This window comes from Cydia strobilella, chromosome 26 (assembly GCF_947568885.1).
Source record: "Cydia strobilella chromosome 26, ilCydStro3.1, whole genome shotgun sequence".
Taxonomy (NCBI): domain Eukaryota; kingdom Metazoa; phylum Arthropoda; class Insecta; order Lepidoptera; family Tortricidae; genus Cydia; species Cydia strobilella.
This window is the reverse complement of record NC_086066.1, coordinates 5,282,457-5,290,720: the sequence shown is the minus strand read 5'-3', so window position 1 is coordinate 5,290,720 and position 8,264 is coordinate 5,282,457. Positions and strand designations below refer to the sequence as shown.

Genomic DNA, 8,264 nt, shown 5'->3' with positions numbered 1-8,264 from the left:
TATAGTTTTCAATGCATAGTATTGTACAGGTTATGAGGGTCGCGTTTTTATCGTCAGCCTGTGTCACGTTATAACAGTGCGAGAGTGAGGTACCTATGACAAGAAAGTTGATAAAAATGTCGCTGTAAATACGCAACCATCCTATCGCTACAGGCGTCGCGTGATTCAGGGGCTGCAGCGGCAGCCAACATGCACAAAGCTTCTTTTTGACAAATACTAGTAATATATAGAAAACTTATTCCGGCGAGCTGTTTATAATCTCTGCTGTCTCCCTAGGTAGTTATCGACGGTATTTTAAAGGACTTCCGGTTCGAACGCCATCTTGATAGTAGCCTCGTGATTAATTCCTTTGTTTTTTGCTCATTAATATTGTTTAAAGTGTAATATCGATAGTTCTATTATACAATAATCTAATGTGGTAGTGTGCAGTGAATGGAGAATTAATCTCAAAACGTGTTTAACCACCATTTTGGAGTCAACGGCCGGTAGTCCACGTGCTTCTCGTAAAATCTAGCTATCGGTTTTACGAGACAACTACAACAACCACCGAACAGCGTCGTGCTCTAAGAGCATTTATTTTGTTCCTACCCTTTTACGTGACATTGGCTACGGGCAACACCGCCCTCAAGTCCATCAAGAAAAGACGGTATTTTAATACAATATTTTTACTTTTTTTGTCGTTTATGGGATAGAAACCTCATTTGGTCTCCAACTCCTGGGACACGCCATTGACGCTTTGTCGTCTCCGTATAAAATCATCTACCCAAGTGCGGACGGTACTAAAAGGTTAAGTCCCCTATGGCACGATGTAACAGTTTAAATCTGGGATTCCGTTTTTCCCTTTTAAACAAAACTGTATGACAACTCAATCCTCAGTTTTCTCCATTTTCATGAAAATAGAAAACTGACTCACTTCAAACTCAATATTTTTTGAAAAAAAAAGGAACTAGTTTATTCAAGGGCCTGTCACTTCAATTTAAAACGAACACGGGACTTAATCGCGTACAAACTTACGTTTATTTGTGGCCTGACGTTTCGAACGTGACGTTACGTTCGTGGTAGTGGTGGTGGTGGTGGTGGGTAGTTCGCAAAACCCGCGCGGCAAGAAGATGTTGATACAATTCCTCGCCAGTCTGCCTGCGCGATTAAGTTCCGTGTTAATTTTAAATTATGAGTGAAAATCGTGTTAGTTTAAATCTGACACTCTTTGATAGAGAAAGATAGTCTTATTGCGATTCCTATAAGAGGAAAGAGAAAAAAGTGCCAGGCTTTGTCCTTATCACCGACCGGGTGGCATCATAGGTAGGGGCGATGGCGAAATACCGAAATTTATAAGAGTGAAAGAGAAAAAATCCTATGCTGCCCAAATTTTATATGAATACTCTTTCTCTTACCCCCGGTCGCTCGGTGGCGCGTTTTAACTACTTGTATATACTATGTCTATGATTTTATAAATACTTGAAAAAGAGTGCCCATTGCGATACAGAAGGAATTTATATCAATACTTTGAAGTTTAATTGTCGTTTCGGTTTTATGAATCCACCCTCGTATATCGAATGCTGTTTGGTAAACAAAGACATTGGATAAAGTTAGGACGCTAAGCGCGAAAAATTTCGTTCACTGACCCGCCATTTTCTATCTTTATCGCACACGCGTAATTATATGGCTGTCCCGCTCGCACAATGGCATTAACTGCCGGCATCATGGGCGGGACAGCTAATGTTCCTACGTTAAGTTACGATTAGAAATACTGTTTTGAATAAGTATGTGATATATTTTGCTTGTTATAATATTAATTGATATTTATTTACGCTTAGATTAAAAAAAAAATTGTAATTGTACACGGTAAGTTAGAATATAGGTAATATATATAATAAAACTTAGTTATTAAATGAAGCATTTTGATGGTTTAAACCTCATACATAGTTGTATAATTTAGGTTTAAGTAGATAAGTAGGTATTAAGCGGGATTTACATTACGAAATTAGTAACGTGAAATTGATTTCGTGACAGTAGTTTTACCAACAGTTTCACGTGTAATTTAATATTTTCGTAATGCATGCATTAATTTCGTGAAAGCAAATCAATTTCGTGCCCTACACGATTTTTTGGTGAAATTTGTGTCATGCAACTAATTTCGTAGTGTAAATGCGACGTGAAAAACTAGGTGTCGCTAAAGTGGCTGCGCTGTGCGGACGTGTAGCTTCGATGCTGATTGGGCCGTGGTCACTAATACGATACTGTGAATTTCACGACACTAATTATTTCACGAAATTACTTTCGCATATATCGAAACTATAGGTACTTTCGTGAAACTTATTTCAACATGCATGACACTAATTTCGTAATGTAAATCCCGCTTTAACGATAAATTTTACATGCGAAGCATTTTTTGCTTTGGACCTTACCAATGAAATATATAAGGTGTTCTTTGCCCCAAGATTCTGTTAGTTGATTATAGATAGTATCCATCGAAAAATGCATTATCGCTCATAATAATATAAAATAACAGCGCGGAATAATTTAAGCGGTTTGCAAGACCGAAGTAATCCCATAAGTGTTCCGTGAATCAGAGTTTACAGTACACGTGTTTACAGTACCTATGCGAATAGATAATTCGTAACTCGTGTCGTTTCAAAACACCCTTAGATCGTGTGTAAATTTGTCGCCACTCGTTGCGAATTTCCTTCTTTTCGCACTTGTATCGTAATGTACTATTGTCGGAGTTTTAAATGTTATTAAACTCATTAATGTAACTAATACTGCCTATAACACTCGTAAAGTCATTCGTTATGTACAGATTCAAAACTATCTAAAAAGTTACGAAATTGTCAAAATATACTTAAAATACTTAAAAAATCGAATATTGGTAGGTTAGATACCAGTATTCCAGTCCAGCTGGGAATGGAAATGGTATCTAAGATATACTTATATCTATTTTAGTGGACAACCTATGTTTTAGATTGTAACCTTATAAAGTTTGGGAATAGGTAATGAATTATTTTTAGATGCAAAGTCTGAGTGTATTCTTAAGTGTCATGAAATAAATGTCTCAAAAATATGGTTTTGCGTTTATATTCTTTAATATTTTATTTAACAATTACCAAGTCAACAAGCTATAATTTCATAGAAGATTGACGTCTATAATAACATTAATAACACTTGCACAGTCTGTGCTATCAAAATCGCTGCCAACTTAGCTATGTCTTACTCTACCCTTTCCCGTCTTTATTTCGCATAATGTCTTTGCCACACACTTGCCACAGATTTTTAAGCCGCGATCTAAATACGCATGATCGGGTTTTGTTATTAAGAGCTTTAATATGGAAAGCTCTTATCCCAAATTTACTGTCGATTTGTATACTCTTTCGTGCGGTTTTCGAACTAATGAGGTTTGTAAAAATAATTCTATCAAATGTTAAACCACATTTACAATCGGGTCTAACGCGAATTTATTTTGTTATGTTATTTTTATTTTCATAATTTCATAGAAGTTTCACGTTTAAAATAACACTTGCACTGCGTGTTATCAAAATCGTTGCCGACATTTCTTTTTTTTTTATTTTTTATTATGGCAATCGTCTTTAGACATTCCTGCCAGCTTCACGTCAATATCAACAGAAAAAAAAATATAATGTGTAACGATTATAACTCGGATCTGGGCTGAAAGGACAATGGTTAATGTTATTGATTAGTTGTGTTACAAATATTAGTCTAGTTAGTTCTTCGTTAATACACATAAATGAAGCAGTTAAACTATTTGTTATGTATTAAATTTTAATTGGTCTGACTCTAAACACTTTATTACACATAAGACAGGTTAAGATACAATTAAACAGAAAGTATACAATGTACAAAGGCGAACTTATCCCTGTAATAGGGAAGATGGATCGATGTGGTTTAATAGGGAAGATGGATTTATCTTATCGGCAACTGATTGTGAGTGTTGCGTGTCGGATTATTGACAATAATTAACATTTATGTTTAGTGGGTGCTTTGAAAATGTGTTGTCTACCCCAAACTTTTTCATGCACATTTCGTCGGGTAGTCACACAAATCTCTGTTTTGACATTTTGCTGGGACGTCAGTTAGCCGCGACCACGACCAGTGAAACCTGTGTCGAAACGTCGGTAAATAAAGGTAAAATAAATTCGCGATAGACCCGATTGTAAATGTGATTTAATATGTGTTCAAAACGCGAAAGTTTTAAATGTTAATTCTATCAAATACCCAATACCCCTATCAAAGATAGATATTGCCCCTATATTAGTATTCTTTACAGGTCCCTGGACATAGGTAAGTTTTACAGGTAACTTTCACCGCTTGGTCGATATAGTCACACGAGGAGTCGACACACTGCCGTGAGTGTATAGGAATTAGCATGCGGGCCGGTGGCACTTTAAAGCCCCCTATTCAGCGAAATCGACTCCACGCGTTCGCGGCTTCGCGCCGCGTAGTCTGGAGCGGACTTTTCATAGATGCCGCTAATCGTACATTTGCTAAGAGCGTTTTCACATTAAATCACATTTAGAAACGGGTCTATCGCGAATTTATTTTGTTACCTTAAATGACAATAATTAACTTTTATGTGTAGTGGGTGGTTTGAAAATGTGATGTCTACCTCGAACTTTAAATGCACTTTTCGTGGGGTAGTCACACAAATCTCTGTTTTGACATTTTGCTGGGACGTCAGTTAGCCGCGACCACGACCAGTGAAACCTGTGTCGAAACGTCGGTAAATAAAGGTAACAAAATAAATTCGCGATAGACCCGTTTCTAAATGTGATTTAATATGCGTTTTCACATTGTCCGATCCGATATCGCCCAGGTAACATTTATACGTCATTATGACGTCCGTTACGTCACTATGGCGTCATTATGACGTCGCTGACGTCACTGCTACCTGGGCGGATGTAGGATCCTAATACATTCCCGTAGTCCGGCCGCAGCTAGGGGCGCGCCCGGGCGCCGTCTGCAGCGGTCACGCACACTACAACAAGTATTATGCCTATACATACGCACACAAACAAATATTATTGGTCCGACAGCTGACGGAGCTCCGCGATGGCTCAATTTTTCGGATGTCGGAAGGCGCCTATGACAAAAACGGTTGCAGGAGAGTGCCATTGGCATTAAGTTCGCCTTTTTTAGTAATAATGGTTTAAAAGCTCTATGGCTGCATTTCAATGTTGCAAGCCAATGCTAACGAGTCGGATGTATCCACAGACCTAAAATTTATGCTTACGCAGATGTATCCAACCGGTCTGCTTAGACCTAAAGGACGGTTTGAGAGCTAAAAGTTGTAATACCACAGTCCACAAGACATCTAAAGTCACAGCTGATTAAAATTGTTTAGGCACCATTCATTTATTACGTAAGACGATTTAGGGGCAGACCCCTCTGCTATTACTTATTTTTTCTTACAAGGGGGTGGGAGCCGTCTTGGTAGTTCTTTACGTAAGATCACAAACATGCGCAAAGTTATGATTATACTTAGAAAACCTATTGATACAAATTTTTTTTGAATAAAGGCATATTTAATTTACGTTACTCGTCCGTATTTGGGTCATCGATTTTCCTATGTGCACCAAATTTTAATCCAGTCGGTCCAGTACTTTCGGATCAAATTGGCTGTGACTGACAGACACACAAGTGATCCTATAAGGGTTCCGTTTTCTCGTTTTGCAGTGCGGAACCCTAAAGATACTTTATCAAAGAGAAAATATTAATTACCCTCGATATTCTTTTACCCGTGCACCTATTTTGCACCCTTTACCGTTTCGACGCCGTGTCAAACACAAAAGCTGTCACTCGGACGCCACGTCACCGAAGTGTCAAAACGGAAATTGAACTTTATGCACGTAGGTCTATGTTGCTCTGTGGTCTTTGACCGATTAATCCGTCTTTGGCGTTGGACCTGCGGTGCCGATATATCCGTCATTGGCGTCCAAAAGGTTAACCGTTGTTTAGCGCCGCGCCGCGCCACCGGGCCTTTCTAGGTCACTCGGGTCATCTTGGCAGCGTGCTAATGTGACCGTTACGGACCTAGATCTGCAGTAAACAGCCAAATTCACACATTAGCAGGTCTACTTACAGTTCCAGGGTTACTGTAAATATATGTATGTAATATGTGTTGTTGTGTACAGTCGAAGGCATAAATATCGATCCAGACAAATGGCTCAAAAATATGTGTACACTACTTTATTGTCTAAGGTGTAAGAGCGTACACATGTTTTTGAAACTTTGGGAATGTATATATATTTATGCCCTTGACTGTACATACATCGTCAGGTGACAATGTAGTACTAGTTCAGAGCCATCGTGAACCGTATTAGTATCAAAACAAGGTCGATTTTTAATTAATTATTTTATTGCACGAGGGGTTAAACTACAACTTATGTACCTAGGTACCCTTGTAAAACAAATACTGGTAATGACTACGCGATTTGTGTGATACAAATAATGTCTCCGTTATATTTTTGGGATCAAAGAGCCTACTGCGAACCACGTTCGACGTGTTGCCTTTGTCGCACTTGTAAATTCGTACGTAAGTGTGACAGGGAGGCAACGTCGTCGTGGTGGAACAGATAACAATGCAACAAAAACAAAATGATTCACGCTAAGTATAATACTTAGGTACCTAAGCGACGTGCAAAATTCGGTACGCCGCATCAATTTAAAACATCAGTAGCGTGAACCGAATATAATTGATTGATACATGGTTTAGTGTCATTCAGTGTATGTACCTTCTTTTTATTGACGTGAAACGTAAGGTGAACGTCTTTAAAACCCGTAAAGGGGCTAGGATCAAAAACCGATGTAGAACGAAAAAGTGTTATGGCGCGGTGGCTTATATCTCTATGAATGGTTTATATCGGTATATAGACGAAAGTAGCCATTACTCGGAACTGCATGTGCCGCTGACATTGATGGCGCTGATTCTGCGCTAGAAACTAAAATGACGGAGCTAAAATGACCCCTATTTGCAGTGCAATAGTGCATGTTCGTACTTGTGTTGTGATCGTCACAATTAAATGTATTTTCTTTTTTTTTTATCAGAGTTTATCTAATAATTACACATCAATCCATTAACCGATTTCGATGAAATTGATGTAATTTGATAGATCTTATTCCATTTTAATGAAATATTATAACAGAATTATTAGAACAAAAATTTGAGAGTTCCTTAAGGATAAGGATTGAAAAATCATTATACTTACCTATAGGTAACTAAGCGACCCGCCGCGGCTTCGCATGGGTTACACAAAACCTTTACAAATTATACACTAAAACCTTCCTCAAGAATTACTTTATTGATAGGTGAAAACCGCATCAAAATCCTATGCGTAGTTTTGAAGATCTAAGCATACATAGGGACAGACAGACAGCAAAGCGACTTTGTTTTATACTATGTAGTGATGAAGAGAGGACGCTTACCACGGGGAATTCCGTACATACCCGCCTGTTCTTATCTCTATCGCTCGCGGGTAATTCTTGGTGTCCCGCCCATGATGACGGCGGTCAATGACACTGTGCGAGCGGGACAGCAAATATAATTATGCGCGTGCGACGGAGATAGGAAATGGCGGGTAAATGTACGAAATTATTTGTGGTTAGCGTCCTTACTATAGCTATGGCCTATATTCACCTGGCAAAGTATAAAAGTAAGGATCGAAAAACCGGCCAAGTGCGAGTCACATTCGCGCACGAAGGGTTCCGTACCATTACCACTTAAATATTGATTTTATTCTGTTTTTAGTATTGGCAACAGAAATACATCATCTGTGAAAATTTCAACTGTCTAGCTATCACGGTTCATGAGATACAGCCTGGTGACAGACGGACAGACATACAGACATACAGACGGACCGACAGCGGAGTCTTAGTAATAGGGTCCCGTTTTAACCCTTTGGGTACGGAATCCTAAAAATTATTATGTACTTTATAGGTAGGTATTTAAAATTCCCCATTACGAACACATATTTAAATTGTTTACCACGTACAAGTTCAACAGCGTCTTTGTACCTATAATTAGAAAATTTACGTTTGGATTTCTCAACAAGACTGACTGTTTGCTTAATTCATTTTTGGCTTTCTACCTGTAAATATCAGACCATTCAGACCTATACGTTTTACTTGGCGAAAACCACAATTTGAAGCCGGCACGGAGAAATGGGCACAAATAAAATGACTAATAAACTAAAATTATTCGCATAAACAGCACGACATTTCTTTACTTTCGCCATCTTCGCGCGAACCTAACA

General features: G+C 38.4%; 1 protein-coding gene across 1 annotated transcript in view; it reads left to right on the top strand.

The window, feature by feature from the left end:
• Positions 1-8,264, top strand: part of LOC134753264 (ATP-dependent RNA helicase abstrakt) — a 180,327-nt gene that overhangs the window by 166,227 nt on the left and 5,836 nt on the right. The window lies entirely within an intron of this gene.